Source organism: Oncorhynchus kisutch, linkage group LG12 (assembly GCF_002021735.2).
Source record: "Oncorhynchus kisutch isolate 150728-3 linkage group LG12, Okis_V2, whole genome shotgun sequence".
Lineage (NCBI taxonomy): Eukaryota > Metazoa > Chordata > Actinopteri > Salmoniformes > Salmonidae > Oncorhynchus > Oncorhynchus kisutch.
In genome coordinates this window covers 49,186,796-49,205,862 of record NC_034185.2, presented here as the reverse complement: position 1 = coordinate 49,205,862, position 19,067 = coordinate 49,186,796, and the positions used below count along the sequence as shown (strand labels likewise).

At 40.1% G+C, this 19,067-nt stretch overlaps 1 long non-coding RNA gene across 1 annotated transcript; it reads right to left on the bottom strand.

Moving 5' to 3' along the window:
- Positions 1-1,869: 1,869 nt before the first annotated feature.
- Positions 1,870-8,222, bottom strand: LOC109900359 (uncharacterized). The gene is made up of 6 exons (XR_002256593.2): positions 7,756-8,222; positions 5,193-5,279; positions 5,002-5,067; positions 4,798-4,920; positions 4,430-4,564; positions 1,870-3,328 (listed from the first exon to the last, which is right to left on the bottom strand). It is a non-coding gene; the product is annotated as an uncharacterized LOC109900359 (long non-coding RNA).
- Between the last annotated feature and the right edge of the window lie 10,845 nt (positions 8,223-19,067).

The following is a 19,067-nucleotide window of genomic DNA, read 5'->3' as shown; positions in this document are numbered from 1 at the left end:
CCAAGTGGGCTGTCATGTGCCCTGTACTGAAGAGTGGCTTCCGTCTGGCTACTCTACGTTTAAGGCCTGATTGCTGGAATGCTGCAGAGATGGTTGTCCTTCTGGAAGGTTCTCCCATCTCCATAGAGGAACTCTGGAGCTCTGTCAGAGTGACCATCAGGTTTTTGGTCACCTCCCTGAGCAAAGTCCTTGTCCCCCGATTACTCAGTTTGTCCGGGCAGCCAGCTCTGGAAAGAGTCTTGGTGGTTCCAGACTTCTTCCATTATAGAATGATGGAGGCCACTGTGTTCTTGGGGACCTTCAATTCAGCAGATATGTTTTGTACTGACATGCGCTGTGAACTGTGGGACCTTATATAGACAGTTTTGTGCCTTTTCATGTACAGTGCATTCGGAATGTATTCAGACCCCTTCACCTTTTTCCACATTTTGTTATGCTACAGCCTTATTCTAAAATGTATTAAAGGTATTTATTTCCTCATCAATCCAAACACAATACCCCATAATCACAAATCTAAAGCATATTTTTAGAATTCTTTGCAAATGTAATAAAATAAAAAACAGAAACACTGTATATACATAAGTATTCAGACCCTTTGCTTTGTGACTTGAAATTGAGCTCAGGTGCATCCTGTTTCCATTGATCATCCTTGAGGATAAACATTCACTCACAACACACCATGGCCCAGAAAAGGTTGAACACATTGGCCATGGTGTCAATCCAGCTTGACTTCTGCCATGTTCAAAATTACTGGAAACTCTGAACTGGGAAATCTCAGCCTTCAGAGAGTTCAAGACAACTGGGAACTCTGAAAAAACGACTGGTAAAATACATTCATCCAAATCGGAATTCCGAGTCGGGAACTAGTGCCTCTTTCTTGAGCTCCGACCTGAAGGTCACTGACGTCGTGAGTTCCTAGTTGTCTTGAAAGCACCATAAATCCGGAGAATGCTAGTCAAAATCTGCCCTAGTTGTCTTGAAAGCACCATAAATCCAGAGAATGCTAGTCAAAATCTGCCCACAAGAAGGACCGCCGCTCCACCTTCCTGTTCAAGTGAGCACAGCACAACAAGGTGAGTCCAAAAATGTCTTGTATGCTGCTGCATAAGTGATGCAGTATGCCAGGGAGATATGTATACTGTAGCTAAGAAAGTAATACTAAGTGTATGTTGTGTAGTTAGCTATTAGTAGTCCATGTGCCTCACCCTAATAATTTGATCCCTTTCCCCCTCATAACTTAGCCTACTGTTCTGACTTGGTGGTGCACATGTAGCCTATAGCCTGTTTTAGAGAAATGTAATCATCGAAAATTGAAAAAAACTTTAATTGTCTCCTTTTATGCCCCCTTTATTTATCCTACAGTTCTGACCATGTTCTGAATTCTGTCGCTGTACGTTTCAAAAGTCCTGAACAAATAGTTATATTGATTACATCCGTTCCACCTTGCTCATTAATGTCTTAATCGAAATTACGGATTGCCTCTTATACGCTTGTATATGCCATAGTTTGTACATCTCAATTGTCAGTAGGACCCATTTGTTTTAAGCAAGTCTGCCATATCAGCTAAGATTTTTAAAAAGGCAGTAAATGAGGCTGAATTAACTGTTTCACTGCCAGACAAGGCTCCGCTGATAGCCAGGTTTAGACGTGGTAAGGATTCACTCCATGGTGCTGAAAATAAATCTCTGCTGATCGGACAACTTTGTTTAGGCCCAAACAGTTTGTGGGCACCGTTTGTCACTGTTCTAGTGCAATTAATGTATTGTGTTGTGTGGTGGCTTTGCTGGCATGCGTCTAAAACAATTTTAGGAGTTTGCCCCACCAAGATTGACATGCTAAAATCGCCACTGATAATCATACAACATTCCATTATTTACACACAGTTTTTGCTTTACAACATTCAAGTGCTAATTGCCTTTTTTCCACTGCTGAAGAAGCATGACTCCAATCATCATGTCTACTCATATTTCAAACATCCAGCCTGACAAAATAAAAATTATTCCATGCCTCACAGTTAAGTGAATTATTGCCAATACATATTTACAACTGGGTTTCCATTCGGTTTTGATATTTAATATTTACATTTCATGTAACATTTAGTAATAATAATTATCTATGCAACCAACTGCTTTTTTTTCTTCTCACAATTCTTTTTTTACAAACAATGGAGTAAAACAAGCTTAGATTTTGGGTTGGACATTGCATCCTATTCTTACTCTTTTAATCAATGGCATCAACATATTGCAAAACCAATCAACCGACTTGCAAAACCAATTTAACAAGTATGTGCAAAAGCAACACGTATCTTGGTCTATCTTAGCATGAAAAACAGCATACATTCAGTATGTATCTTCCGCTATGTCAAAATGGTGCATGGTATGTAAGGTTAGTATATATTTTCGACCCATCCAGTGCATTTGAAAAACATTTTAAAATCAACAATATGTCAAAGGATTCAATTACTGAAAACTGAAGCAAACAAATGGATCAAACAAAGACAAACATTTCAATGTCACTTTGCAAGCCTGCTAAAGGCATGGTGGTCTATGGTAGGCTACAGTGGTAAACACTACCCCTATGGTAGGCTACAGTGGTAAAAACCACCCCTATGGTAGGCTACAGTGGTAAACACCACCCCTATGGTAGGCTACAGTGGTAAACACCACCCCTATGGTAGGCTACAGTGTTAAACACCACCCCTATGGTAGGCTACAGTGGTAAACACCACCCCTATGGTAGGCTACAGTGTTAAACACTACCCCTATGGTAGGCTACAGTGGTAAACACCACCCCTATGGTAGGCTACAGTGGTAAACACCACCCCTATGGTAGGCTGCAGTGGTAAACACCACCCCTATGGTAGGCTGCAGTGGTAAACACCACCCCTATGGTAGGCTGCAGTGGTAAACACCACCCCTATGGTAGGCTGCAGTGGTAAACACCACCCCTATGGTAGGCTGCAGTGGTAAACACCACCCCTATGGTAGGCTGCAGTGGTAAACACCACCCCTATGGTAGGCTGCAGTGGTAAACACCACCCCTATGGTAGGCTGCAGTGGTAAACACCACCCCTATGGTAGGCTGCAGTGGTAAACACCACCCCTATGGTAGGCTACAGTGGTAAACACCACCCCTATGGCACCCCTATGGTAGGCTACAGTGGTAAACACCACCCCTATGGTAGGCTACAGTGGTAAACACCACCCCCATGGCAGGCTGCAGTAGTAAACACCACTCCTGGCTCTACCAGGGACAGGCTTGAAGTAATCTTCCACAGCTCTGTGTAAGTCATGTTCTGTGGCCTTGCCATTCCATTTATTGACTGCCCCTGCAACACAAAAATAAATACATTTAGTAAAACACTCAAAGTAATGGATATGGATACTCTATGGCCTCGGTTACACCCGGCACATTTTGTTCGGAAATATGATATAGTCTGGATGCAATTATTCCACCAAATATGCATATGCAATGTAAAGAGATGGGGTGAATGAGTGGGAAAAAATACATTCTACACAAATTACTTTCATAATAACAAAGAACAAATGTGTGTGCCTGAGGGGAAATCAACTTTCATACAGCCAAAAGGGGCAAGAAATGACATGAATATCGGTGGACAATTTGCACATGTAAATTAACATAGACGATGGAACATATTCCCTTTTGGATACGTGATGAACCGATAAGGGGATATAAATATTTAACATCTAAGTCGTGTGTGACCTATCACCTCACTGTGAGTTGAAGTGTTCTTCCTAACCAGTCCCTCAACAACTCTCAGACTGAGTTCCACACTCACTGGGTCCTCAGATGAGAGGAAGTCTGGAGAGAGATAGAGGGATGGAAGAATGGATTTTCCATTCCTTCGTTATGACCGTCCAAGGCTGATGCTCCGACAACGACCAATAGTCAGTACCATAGAGACTAATCGATTTAATATCGCACGCCAACGATTTCTCTCTATGGTCAGCACATTAAACTATCATTGCAATAAGCTGGGTGAAAGACACTGAAGCGGCAGCTTATGATTAAGACCGCAACAGAAGGCAAATAAAATGTTGTTTCTTTTCAGCTCGCTCAAACGTCGCCGCTCCCAAGTTAACAAGTCAGTTAAATAAAGAGAGCGTTGATAAGCTTAAATGTCCACCTCTCGCCCTCCAGACAGCCTCGGAGGTAGATAGGTGGGACTTGGCTCATCTCCTGGTCAGCTGACATATCGGAAGGGGTAAGTGAATCATCACTGGTTCATACACATACAGGACAGGGACATAGAGTCAATACAACAGTGCTACAGTATGTGGAAGCATTATGGTATTTATTTTCACCTGTCAAGTTCTTTTAGATCAACATGAGCTGAGAACAGAAGCTAGGGAGCCATTTCAGACTATTGAGACACACCCAAAACCTTGGGTAAGCTGCCATACTGTACCTCGAATGTGTGTTTGAGTCCGCTGATGTTCCTGCAGGAGTGGAGACACTTCCCCACCCCCATGCCCATGCGACTCACGCACTACGCTGCTGTCCAGGTTGCTCTGCGTCCTTCCCAGCATGCACTGCAGCAGCTCTGACAGTGGGAAAGTACATCACGGTCGTGATCATTAGGCACCAAACAGAAGAAACTGGACTTCCAACAAGGCGGGACTACATGGACACGTCCCATAACAAAACCTCCCATTGTTGTTTTCCGTAGGAAAATGCTTCCCATTTTTCAAATGAACACAAGCCAGAGGTCAGAATGTTGTGTGAACAGCTCTAATCGTGTGACGTAATACTGTCTCGTAGTGTTGGGGGTGTTACCTGAGCGTGGCTCCTGTAACTCTGCATGTTTCAGTAGTCTCACACAAGGCAGCAGAGCCCGGCTCACATAGAGCTGCTGCACCAGAGGGGGTTGGCCCAGGTCTGGCACTGTGACCGCAGCACCTGAAGGCACACAGTCAACAACATTGTCATAAATCCACATATTGTATCATCACAACACTAAAGACCGTGTTTTACACTCACCTGTATAAGTAGCGGCCTCTCTCTGTCCTGAGTCAGGTAGCCCAGAAGAATCCTCAAAACATCAGCCTAAGAAGGGAGTTGAAGACATCAGCTATAACAGAGGCTTGGTTCATTTCTAACAAGGGTAGATTGACTAGACTCACAGCACAGAATTAATGACTGCCCAGTTCACCATCCGTTCACTGTCTCACCTCATACTTGTATTGGAGCAGCAGCAGGTTATGGGTGTTGACAAACTGGGCCTTTTTGTTCTTCCTGATCCTGGACCTCAGTCAGGCCTTAAGGAAAAAGAAGACTTACATTACGAGAGGAAGAAATGGGTCATGGTAGCCTCCACATTAATGTAGAAGTGTTTAGAAACATATTCCATTCTAATTTACAATAAAAGTGACTCCAAAATATCACACATTACATTATTTACCATTCATTTCTATTTGGCATAAAAAATTCAAGCAAAACAAACAGCAAATGCACCCAACAAGTTTGTAGCGTCACAAGCTTGATCTAATCAGGGACCAAATACTATATTTTTGATTACTTTAATGCACGTAAGTGAATTTGTCCCAATACTTTTGTTCCCCTAAAATGGGGGGGGGGGACTAGCCTAGTGGTTAGAGCGTTGGACTAGTAACCGGAAGGTTGTGAGTTCAAACCTCCGAGCTGACAAGGTACAAATCTGTCATTCTGCCCCTGAACAGGCAGTTAACCCACTGTTCCCAGGCCGTCATTGAAAATAAGAATGTGTTCTTAACTGACTTGCCTGGTTAAATAAAGGTAAACAACAGTATGTACAAAAAGTGCTGTAATATATAAATGGCAATACCCTCAAATTAAAGCTGACAGTCTGCACTTTAACCTCACAGTCATTGTATAGTTTCAAAGTGCTGGAGTACTGAGCCAAAATAACAACTAACGTGTCACTGTAAACAGAGTGCACATGTTCTGTGATTGGATGTTCTGTGATTGGATGTTCAGATCTAACCCCTACCCCTTAGTCGCTTCACTTTATGTACATTTAGAAATGGATAGGTATAAGTAAAAAGGGGAATATCTCCACATACCTATCTAATCCTTTCACATCTACGTCTATCTACAGGGTGTTTCTGAACAGGACCTACTGTACATGGCTAAGCGCAATGGGTATGTGAGCCTGGAATGCATGAGCAGACTCTTTCAACACAAATGAGGATCTGTGGATCGGTGGAGATGCTTGACACCTGCGGAAAGGATTTCCTACCTCCATTTTGTGGGAAATACAAAAAATGGAAACAAACATGATCTTCACTTCCAGGTCTCTTATCACCTTGAGTCGGTGGTAGTGTTTCAAACTCTACATTTACAGCAACGCTTTTGGACGGATGGAATGGTTGAAACAAACCATATCTTGATTTCACTGTTTACACAGGGTGTTTATATTCTTAGCATGTTTTTCAATAAACCAGCTTTTGTCTACATGATGGTGACTCGGTCCCTCCCTATGGTGTATGCAAGTGTTCAGTTGCACTTAAAATCTGTGTATCTGAGTTTGATTTATTTATTATTATCTCCATTGTAAAGAAAATGGAATGCTCATAAATATTATGTTGACTACTACATGCCTATATCTGTCAATGTCAATAAAATAACAACAAATCATTATACTAGGTTGCTCTGTAAGAGCTGATATGACTAAATCAGTGTTGGGGGTCAATTCTGCGTTTGAAATTAGACGTGTCCAATACAAATTCAATAACTCAATTGGTATTAAAGAGGAATTTGCTGCTTTTATCAGAAGTGATGTGTGATACATTGGTCTGTATCGTCCAGTCTATATGTTGGTCTGATACAGGTCATGTCTCTATAAGTCTTCTTTTTTTTTCTCCTGATCCGAAAGTGTCCTGTAAGGAGGATGGCAATCAGGTCGGGAGGTTTCTGTTCTCTCTCTAAGCACCTATAATGATTAGCCTACTTTGTACTAACCGTCCAAAATAAGGATTCTTCATCCACACATTATTTGGCTCACAAGTGGTTTGGAGCCTACTTTTTGGTGTTTGTAAAAAAAAAAAATAGTTGAAAAGAAAGTCAAGCAAATATGAATTATCAAGACTGTTTTGTGTTCAATAAATACCTCTGGGAAAAGTTCTTGTTATGGAGTTTGACTTTACTTTCACTTTATGTGGAAAGTACCTTATCGTAGCTCTGCCGTGACTTGCGGTGAGTTCTGAGGCCAGCTATGTAAATCCGGGACACTCAAATTAGTATGATATGGTTAGATAAGATAGATGGTAAATTAAGGCAAAAATTTAGCTTGGTTGGTTGGGGTGGATGGGTAGATATATAATATGAACATCTAGCAACCCAAAGGTTGCAAGATAAAATTGCATCACTAACAACGTTCGTATTTTAGCTAATTAGCAAATGTTCAACCAATTACTACTTTTGAGCTACTTTGCAACTACTAGCATGTTAGCTAACCTTTCCCCTAACCTTAACCCTTTTAGCTAACCCTTCCTCTAACCCAAACATGAACCATTTTAGCTAACCTTTCCCTTAACCCTTTAGCCTAACTCCTAATCTTAACCCTAACCTCAACCTTAACTCTAAAACCTAGTCTAAGTTAGCCATCTAGCTAACATATTGTACATTTTGCAAATTTGTAACATATAATACAAATTCTTATTCATAATATATCATACTAAATGGGTGATGGACATCCACAAATTAATACATACCATACAAAACGTAACATAAATGGAGTGTCTTGGATTTACGTACAGAACAATACGAGCAGGTGGATGCCTTTGACAGTCAAAGATCACATCTGGAGGCCATGGTCAGGGTCTCACCAACCCAGTCATCCGGATTGTCCCTCATAATCTGGAACAGCGCACGTAGATCAGATTGGTAAAAGTAGATTGTCTGTGCCAGCCTGGAGGTGGAGTTCCATCTGGTTGGCGCAGCCCTCAGTAGAGTCAGTTGTTATAAAATAAATGACTTGTATTAAGACTTTTTGGGGGGTTAACATAAGCAATATTACCGGCCAATGATAATAAAGATAATAAATAATAATAATAATAATAATAATAATAAAGATAATTTATCTTGGTACAATTAATTTTTTATTTTTAAATAAAATAATTTAAAAACAAATTATCCCTCAATATAACATATTTAGGCTAGCTTAGATTTCACTATTCATGGTGTAAATAGCCATTTGCAGAAGTGATGTGATGCATTGGTCTGTATTGTCCAGTCTGTCTGTTGGTCTTGTCTTTGATAAATCGTCCTGGTCAGAAACTGTCATCTAAGGGGATGGCAATCAGGTAGGCGGATTCTGTGCTCTTTATTTGGTTCACCAGTAGTTTGTAGCCTACTTTCTGGTGTTTGTAAAAATACATGTTTTGAAAAGAATGTCCCAACAATATTTATAACCACGACTATTTGTGCACAAAAAAATACCTGTGTGAAAAGTTATTGTTGTAGTTTCACTTTATGAGTTTTATGGGTACCTGTGTTTCGTCTCTGGGAATTTACTTCATTGATTTGAATTTCATCTTTGGAGTGTCTCTCAACAACAAAATGCCCAATACAGTACAACGCTTGTAGTGTGTAGAGCTAGTAGCTTGGGTAACATATTATTATATTGCCCTATCACGAGGATGGGATTTCCCCAAATAAATGTTTTCGTGGAGTTTCATGCTGTTAACACTGTTTGACAAATAATGCAGCACAGACAATAAGGCATGACCGGGACTGAGTACTGAGTCGAGGTTAGGACTCATGTTACCCCAGACACTTGTTGATAACAGTTTTGCTCGAATAGGAAATAAGCTTACCAAATACATTAGTGATACCAATCATTTTATTGACTTTTAAAACACTAATGTATAGACATAGTCCAAACTAAACTTGTGATTTCAAAGAAATGAGGGCTAGAAATGCTTCCACTGTTGTTTTATTATTGTTGTTAACAGTCATATGACCTATTCATCTCTTTCCTGTTCTCTCTCAGGCAAACACACGTACACACACACACAGGTCAAGGTCTCTGCACATATCTGTGCCACATTATCATGTTGATGGTTTTGGTTTTTCCTTTCTAGGGAGTTTTTCCCAGCCACCGTGCTTCTACAACTGCATTGCTTGCTGTTTGGGGTTTTAGGCTGGGTTTCTGTTACAGCACTTTGAGATATCAGCTGATGTAAGAAGGGCTGTATAAATACATTTGATTTGATTTGATGCAGTAAACTGTTGTGTATCACTCCCAATAACCAGGTATTTATTGTTGCTCTCTTCCGGGTGCAGGTTGTTGTTGTTAGAGAGTTATAACTCTATGGCCTTTGCCTATCTGATGGAACTGGTACCAGGAGTTGCGACAGTTTGTGGAAATCACCTGACAAATAGGATCATGCTGGCTATACTCCAGAGAGAGGAATGGTGGCTAAATGCAAATACACTTTGAATTTGGGGATCTAGGGACTTCCCTCTGGCTTCTGCAGCTTCTGGACCTCCCCTATTGATTTAGTATAAATACAAGGTAAAAGAGGAACATATAAGGTTGATGAGTAGTCTTCACAAACCCTCTGCAAAATGGAAACGGCACAGCTACAATGGCCAATGGTAAGGCTATTAGGTGTTTAACTACACATTATTATAGTTTTCTTCATGCAATAGTACTTCCAAAATAAAATATCATAGATGTTAAAGTTTTAGTTGTTAGTAACATAGCATTGATTAGAGTTTTTTTAAAGAGATACAATATGTATTGGTCATAAATGTTGAAAATGTGACAGCCATTTTTTTTGTGCCCAAGAATAAAATGTGTGTAAGGGAGTACGTAACCTTTTATAATTCATATTTGTTTAGCATTGTATAAACTCTGTTCATCTGCATGACTGACTGTAACAGAAACTGAAAGCATGCATAGTGCAGTGTATGAAATAAACACAAAATTTTTATATAGCAAAATTGATGTTAATTGATGTAGTGTGTCAGAAAAGGAGGAAGAGCATTTACAACCTCAGCTCTTCATGATATAGCCTATATGTATGACATATCTCTCTGATCTCACGCATACTCCCTATCTCTCTCCACCCCCCCCCCCCCCCCCCTCCTCTCTCTCTCTGTCCCAGGCCTTACCTGTTAGGCGCCAGCATTGTCCCAGAGGAGACTCACCGATCCCTGTTCCGTGCGATCCAACATTCCTGAACGCAACTCACGCCTCTCTGCAGGTTGTCCAAGACCATAAATCGACCCGATCCTCCCGGTTAACTGTCACCGTGCTCAACGGCACAGACGGCAAAAGAGTCCCATTGGTCCTCAAGAGCACAGACACCATCGGCAAACTTCAGAAGAGTTTCCTACTGAAGCATCCTGACCTGACGGGAAGCCTGAACCTCGCCTACAACGGCAAGCCCGTCCAGGGGCACCAGAGCCTGGGAGAGCTGGGGGTGAAGAATGGGGCTACCTTCATCACCTTTCAGAGATGTCGTGGAGGGTAGACGTGGAGTAGACGTGGAGCAATAGATGTGGAGGAGGGCTTATTCCATTTATCTATCCCATGGTATGAAATAATATACAAACATTATCTGTTAATGATTTTGTAATTTACAAAGAACAATTGTGTTAGACATATCAGGTGTTCTTTTTGCACAACATAATATATGCTTTCTTGATTCAAATACCAACCAATGTAATACTGTAGCCTACTGAGGGAGGATTCACAATGAATAATGTCAAGCCATCTCTTTGCTTTCTTTATGTTAATGTACTGTCCAGTCTTTCCCATACTTCTATAAAATATGACCTATAAATACTTACAATAAGAGTGAAATAGTTTTCATTCCAAAAAATTAGAATTAAGTATGTTAAAAAGCAGCTTTTTTTGTGTTGGAATTGTGTGGGCGTACACCGGTCATTAAAAATATTAACTTGAGTAGACGGCTGATTGGCCAGCTCATCCTCCTCAGGGAAATAATTCATATGAGGAAATGGCAAGAGTTTCTTAAATGGCCTGTTTGAGGTACATGTTTGAGATGGGGTTTTCAAAGTGTTTTTTTCTCCAATTTTTGCTTTGGCCACAAATATGTACGGGACAAATCAGAAACGGAACTTTTAAAAGTGAGATTTCCACTGGGCAGTTACTTTAACTCCACCAGGCACAGCCAGAAGAGGACTAGCCACCCCTCAGAGCCTGGTTCCTCTCTAGATCTCTTCCCAGGTTTCTGTCTTTCTATGGAGTTTTTCCTAGCCGTGCTTCTACATCTGCATTGTTTACGGTTTGATGTTTTAGTCTGGGTTTATGTATAAGCACTTTGTGACATCTGCCTGTTTTAAAAAGGGCTTTATAAATATGTTTGTCTTGTTTTGCTCTTGCTTGGTACTAGCTAACAAAGTGCACGATAAGCCGGTCACCAATCAAGTGATTTAGTTCACCACGTTAAATGTGCCGTTTGTGAGGTTTTATTGATAGATTTGATATACAATTGTTGTTTAAAGACTACTGTATTTCTTACTTTACTGTAACAACAAATATTTTTGTAACTAGAAATATGTTTTCAATGACAACCAAAAAGGCTAGCCAATCAGAAGGATAATGAACAAAACAAATAATGTTTAAACGTGTATTTATTTTATCTGCATATACGGAATGGACATTGTATTCACCCTTCATTAAATAAACACTTAAATATTTAAAGCATATGCAAATTGTGTTTGGTAAAATTTTCATGATAAAACATTGGCCAATAACTAGTTCCGAAAATAAATGAACCCCCCTTGTTGCCACATCGACCTGAGCTAGCGTAGGTGCTGCACAAATCGAATGATCTGCTGATGCTCACTCATTCGGTTGTCAATTATTCTAGTATCAGTAAAAGGACAGTCTTCATGGAAATCACCTGACAAAGAGGATGGTGCTGGCTACACTCCAGGAAATGGCTGTTCCAAAAGTACCAAAAGAAAGTGTGGTGTTCCTTAATGGACACAAAGGGGATTCCCTTTGGATTAGATTTCCCCCTGCAGATTAAAGGTGTAAAATAAATCCATATCTTCAAAGGAACAGAACGAGAAACATATACAGTACCAGCCAAAAGTATAGACACACCTACTCATTCAAGGGTTTTCCTTTATTTCATATATTTTCTACATTGTAGAATAATAGTGAAGACATCAAGACTATGAAATAACACATGGAATCATGTAGTAACCAAAAAAGTGTTCATGAAATCAAAATATATTTGAGATTTTAGATTATTTAAAGTAGCCACCCTTTGCCTTGATGACAGCTTTGTACATTATTGTCATTCTTTCAACCAGCTTCATGAGGTCGTCACCTGGAATGCATTTCAATTAACAGGTAGGCCTTGTTAAAAGTTCATTTGTGGAACTTCTTTCCTTTTTAATGTGTTTGAGCCAGTCAGTTGTGTAGTGACAAGGTAGGGGTGGTATACAGAAGATTGTCCCATTTGGTAAAAGACCAAGACTATATTATTGCAAGAACAGCTCAAATAACCAAAGAGAAACAACAGTCTATCATTACTTTAATGCATCAGCATGATAATGTGAAGCAAATACGTGCAGCGATCTTGACTGCGTGTGTGTGTTTGTTTGCCTGAGAAAGTGAAAGAGTTGAAGAGGTCACATGACTTTTAGTAACTGTAATAAAACAACAGAGGAAACAATTGCATGTCTAGCCCTCATTTATTTACAAACACAAGTTTAGGTTGAACTATGTTTATATGTTAGAGTTTTAAAAGACACTCAAATGAATGGTAACACTAATGTAATTGCTAAGCGTATTCCTATTCATTTAAAACTGTTATCGACGCGTCTGGGGTGACACGAGTTCTAACCTCGACTCAGTAACCTCTAACCTCGACTCAGTAGTGTCTCTGTGCTGCATTTCTTGTCAAACAATGGCGTCGTGTCTTTGGCTATGCCGGATTAAGTGATATGACATGCTATTCTATAAAATCATTTCTCCGTAATTAATATCACCTGATTGAGCCATGTAAATGTAATTAACTAGAGAGTCGGGCACCACAAAATAATATTTATAGAGCTGTTACCTTCCGAATAAACTCTTAAAGATCTAGTAATATAGATAGCAGTCAACATTAATCTTCATCTTACTTCAGTCTCATCTGAAAGTTGTAAATTCTTGGTTATCTTCAAGAACCCTGGCTAACAATTTGAATCAGCAATACAACATTGGGTTTAATTATTTATTTACCTAATACCTAACTAATCACACCGAATTCACATACACACAATTAATCATAACTTGATTACAAATGACGTCATAAAGGAAAACGTCCCTAGCGGACGGAACAGATATGACAGGTTGTTACACAAAGGAAAATGGGCTGGGATGAGTGAAAGAGCGAGAGACTGAGGAACAAAGGTGCTATCGTAAATACAGTATCTTAAATTACCGCCCATTTGGAAAAGGAAAATGCAGTAAATATTTACTCTGAGCTGCGCTTCAGTAGGTTGGTGTTAGATGGAAGGCCGTATTGCCAAACCGAGTCCTCTGTCCTTTGAAGAATGTCTCTGGTTGTCAATTGGATACGTTGTAGTAACGTCGTTGTGTGATAGAAGGGATACTCTGTCCGTTCCTTCCTAACCTGCGTTTGCAGCTGCGGTCGCTAACTCAACAGCTAGGAGGTCACTAGCTTCACTAGCTAGGAGGTCACTAGCTTCACTTCTGTAGTGAATAAGAGTTCAAAAGTTCATACCATTCGCAACCAAAGCTCATGCTGATGTTGGCTTCGTTCTGTAGTTATTATCTGAACCATTCTGACATAGGACCGTCGCCCTCATATCCTCGGAACAGGAAGTTGTTCTGTTGTCAAGGGCTTATAGGAAGGGAGAGGAGGGTGTGTTTGATAAGTTTTATAGCCCTTGTCCCTTCACAGGGGAGGGCCACTGATTGAGCAGCCCTCCCCATTTTATGAAAATCCAAATCTCACATTTTAGAAGCTAAAATCACATTTAATCCCATCACAAATAATTTAATATTCAAACATTTAAATTGAACAACAATTCCATGTGAATCCGATAACTCTGATGTGTAGACTTTCCGCTGTAGAGTTTATGTCATCTTATCATTGATGAGAATGTCTCAGATGACAACCGAACATCATATTCATTAAGTACCACTGCATATGTTCAATTGTTCGGATTACCAGAATATAGTTCATCTCCCCCCACCTACAGATGTTCCCAGAATCTCTATGTTAACCAAGTAAAAAAAAAATGTAACCTCAGTAAATTAGAAAAGGGAAAAGGGAGGAAGAGGTATTTATGACTGTCATAAACCAACCCCCCAGGCCAACGTCATGACAATGGTAACAGCATGAAAATCCACATCAATCAATGGGGTGCATTTGTCATTACTACTGGTGAAGTTAGTATGTGAAAACGACTCTTCTCAAACATACATTCCCGGTCAGAGGTTCAAACGTCTGCTCATTCAAGGGTTTTTCTTTATTTTTACTACTTTGTATATTGTAGAATAATAGTGAAGACATCACAACTATGAAATAACACATATGGAATCATGTAGTAACTAAAAAAGTGTTAAAGAAATGAAAATATTTTTCATATTTGTAACGATTTTCGTCCTCCTCTTCTGAGGAGGAGTAGGAAGGATCGGACCAATACGCAGCGTGGTAAGTGTTCGTCATATTTTTTATTAAAACTGAACACTACACAAAATGAAAACAAAACAGTTCGGTGTGGAAAACACAGACACAGAAAATAAATCACCCACAACAAAAATGGGGAAAACAGGCTACCTAAGTATGATTCTCAATCAGAGATAACGATCGACAGCTGCCTCTGATTGAGAACCATACCAGGCCAAACACAGAAATACAACACAGAAAAAGAACATAGACTACCCACCCCAACTCACGCCCTAACCAAACTAACACAAAGACATAATAAAGGAACTAAGGTCAGAACGTGACAATATTTATATATTTCTACAAAGTAGCCACCCTTTGAATTGATGACAGCTTTGCACAATCTTTACATTCTCTCAAACAGCTTCACCTGGAATGTTTTTCCAACAGTCTTGAAGGAGTTCCCACATATGCTGAGCACTTGTTGGCTGCTTTTCCTTCACTCTGAAGTCGAACTCATCCCAAACCATCTAATTTGGGTTGAGGTTGGGTGACTGTGGAGTCCAGGTCATCTGATGCAGCACTCCATCACTCTCCTTCTGGGTCAAATAGCCCTTACACAGCATGGAGGTGTGTTTTGGGTCATTGTCCTGTTGAAAAACAAATGATAGTCCCACTAAGCACAAACCAGGTGGGATGGCATATCGCTGCAGAATGCTGTGATAACCATCATGGTTAAGTGTGCCTTGAATTCGAAATAAATCACAGACAGTGTAACCAGCAAAGCACCCCCACACCATCATACCTTCTCCTCCGTGCTTCACGGTGGGAACCACACATGCAGAGATCACCCGTTCACCTACTCTGTGTCTCACAAAGACATGGCAGACCAAATGAGAGGTTTCCACTGTCTGATGTCCATTCCTTGTGTTTCTTGGCCCAAGCAAGTCTCTTCTTTGTATTGGTGTCCTTTAGTAGTGGCTTCTTTGCAGCATTCCAACCATGAAGTGTCACGTCTTAACCTTAGTTCCTTTTTTGTCTCTATTTTAGTTTGGTCAGTGTGTGAGTTGGGTTGGGCATTCTATGTGTTGTTCTATGTTTTTGTATTTCTGTGTTTGGCCTGGTATGGTTCCCAATCAGAGACAGCTGTTTATCGTTGTCTCTGATTGAGAACCATACTTAGGCAGCCTGTTTTCTCACTATGATTTGTGGGTAGTTGTTTTCTGTTGTATGTCTGCACCAGCCAGAACTGTTTCGGTCGTACTTCGACACCATAATGTCATAGATGTTAAAGCTGTAGTGAATGGCAACATAGTATGGTTTAGAGTTTTTGTTTTTAGAAGACATACGTATTAGTCAACAATGGTGAAATTGTAAGCACTATTTCTTGTGCCAAAAACTCAAATGTGTGTGAGAGGGTTTTTCTTTTATCATGGTATCATCTGTATGACACAGTGCCAGAAACTGAAAGCAGGCATAGAGCAGTGCATGAAATAAACAAATCTGTGGCATATTCTGGCATTTTTTTATTGCAAAAGTGATGTTTCTTGATGTAGTGTATATGAAAAGGAGGAAGAGGATTAACAACCTCAACGTTCTTGATTATATAGCCTATACTTATGCCATCACTCTCATCTCACACACACTCACTCTTTCTCTCTTTACCCCCCCCCCCCCCCTCCTCTATCTTTCTCTCTCTCTGTTCCAGGCCTTACTTGTTAGACTCCAGCATTGTCCCAGAGGAGCCCCACCGATCCCTGTTCCGTACAATCCAACATTCCTGAATGCATCTCACACCTCTCTTTTGGTTGTCGAAGACACTAAACCGACCCGAGCTTCCCGTTTCACTGTCACTGTGCTCAACGGCTCAGATGGGAAAATAGTTCCATTGCTCCTGAAGAGCACAGACACCATCGGCAAACTTCAGAGGAGGTTCCTACAGAAGCGGCCTGACCTGACGGGAAGCCTGAACCTCGCCTACAAACGGCAAGCCCGTCCAGGGGCACCAGAGCCTCGGAGAGCTGGGGGTGAAGAATGGTGTTACCTTCATCACTTTTCAGAGGTGTCTTGCAGGGTAGATGTGGAGTAAAAGTGCAGCAATAGATGTGAAGGAGGGCTGTTTCCGTTGATCTTTCCCTTCTCATGCAATATGAACAATATCTGTCAATTAATTTGTGATCTATAAAGAATATTTGCATTAGCCATATCGGGTGTTCTTTTTGCACTACATAGTAGATTCTTTATGGTTTAGAATACCAACCAAAGTGATGTTGTAGCTTGCTGAGGGAGAATGCACAATGAATAATGTTAATGCATCTTTGTCCTTTCTTTATGTTAAAGTAACTGTCCAGTGTTTCCAGACTTCTATGAAATATGTTCTACAATTACTTACAATATGAGCTAAATAGTTTTTCTATAGTATAGTAATAGTAATTGAGTATGTTAAAAGTATGTTAAAAAGCATATTTTCTGTGTTGGTGTGTTGTGGGCGTACACCAACATCAGAAAGGTGTCGACGTATACCGCTTATAAAGAATATTCTTGCGAGTAAGACTGCTGATTGGCCAGCTCATCTTCCTCAGGGAGATAACATTATTTATATGAGGAAATACTGTAGCAAGCATTTTTTAAACAGCCTGTTTGAGATACAATTTTGAATATTTTTTTCATGTTTTTTCTCTCCAATTTATGCTTTGGCCACAAACACAAGTATTGGACAAATCAACAACATTATTTGGATATGTGAGAATATGAACTTTTAAAAGTGAGTTTTTCACTGGGCAGTTACTTTAACTCCATCCAGCACAACTAGAAGAGGACTGGCCACCCCTCAGAGCCTGTTTCTGCTTTAGGTTTCTTCCTAGGTTCCTGCCTTTTGAGGGTGTTTTTCCTAGCCACCGTGCTTCTACATCTGCATTGCTTGCTGTTTGGGGTTTTAGGCTGGGTTTCTGAATAAGCACTTTGTGACATTGGCTTTCTAAATACATTTGATTGATTGACTGATTTAACTGTCTTGTTTTGCTCTTGCCTAGCTATACTATACACCGGTCACCAATCAATGTGAGTTAGTTCACCAAGTTAAATGTATCATTTGTGAGGTTTTACTGATAATTTTGATAAACCATTGTCGATTAAGAGTGGGCTACTACTGTATCAGAAATAGCTCAGTACTGATTTCTTACTTTATTGTAAAAATACTATATATTTTCAATGACAACCAATAAGGCTAGCCAATCAGGAGGATGATGAACAAAATCAATTATGTTGAAACATATATTATCTGCATATATGGACATTCTACTCACCCTTAAATAAATACCTAATTATTTCAAGTGTATGCCATCTGTGTTTGGTGAAATTTTCATGATAAAACAGGTAAGCTAGTTGAGAACAAGTTCTCATTTGCAACTGCGACCTGGACAAGATAAAGCATAGCAGTTCGACACATACAGCAACACAGAGTTACAAATGGAATGAACAAAACATACAGTCAATAATACAGTAGAAAAAAAGAAAACAAAGTCTATATACAGTGAGTGCAAATTAGGTCAAATAAGGGAGTTAAGGCAATAAATAGGCCATGGTGGCGAAGTAATTACAATATGGCAATTAAACACTGGAATGGTATATGTGCAAAAGATGGATGTGCAAGTAGAAATACTGTGGTGCAAAAGGAGCAAAATAAATGAATACAGTATGGGGATGAGGTAGATACAGTGCCTTGCGAAAGTATTCGGCCCCCTTGAACTTTGCAACCTTTTGCCACATTTCAGGCTTCAAACATAAAGATATAAAACTGTATTTTTTTGTGAGGAATCAACAACAAGTGGGACACAATCATGAAGTGGAACGACATTTATTGGATATTTCAAACTTTTTTAACAAATCAAAAACTGAAAAATTGGGCGTGCAAAATTATTCAGCCCCTTTACTTTCAGTGCAGCAAACTCTCTCCAGAAGTTCAGTGAGGATCTCTGAATGATCCAATGTTGACCTAAATGACTAATGATGATAAATACAATCCACCTGTGTGTAATCAAGTCTCCGTATAAATGCACCTGCACTGTGATAGTCTCAGAGGTCCGTTAAAAGCGCAGAGAGCATCATGAAGAACAAGGAACACACCAGGCAGGTCCGAGATATTGTTGTTGTGAAGTTTAAAGCCGGATTTGGATACAAAAATATTTCCCAAGCTTTAAACATCCCAAGGAGCACTGTGCAAGCGATAATATTGAAATGGAAGGAGTATCAGACCACTGCAAATCTACCAAGACCTGGCCGTCCCTCTAAACTTTCAGCTCATACAAGGAGAAGACTGATCAGAGATGCAGCCAAGAGGTGCATGATCACTCTGGATGAACTGCAGAGATCTACAGCTGAGGTGGGAGACTCTGTCCATAGGACAACAATCAGTCGTATATTGCACAAATCTGGCCTTTATGGAAGAGTGGCAAGAAG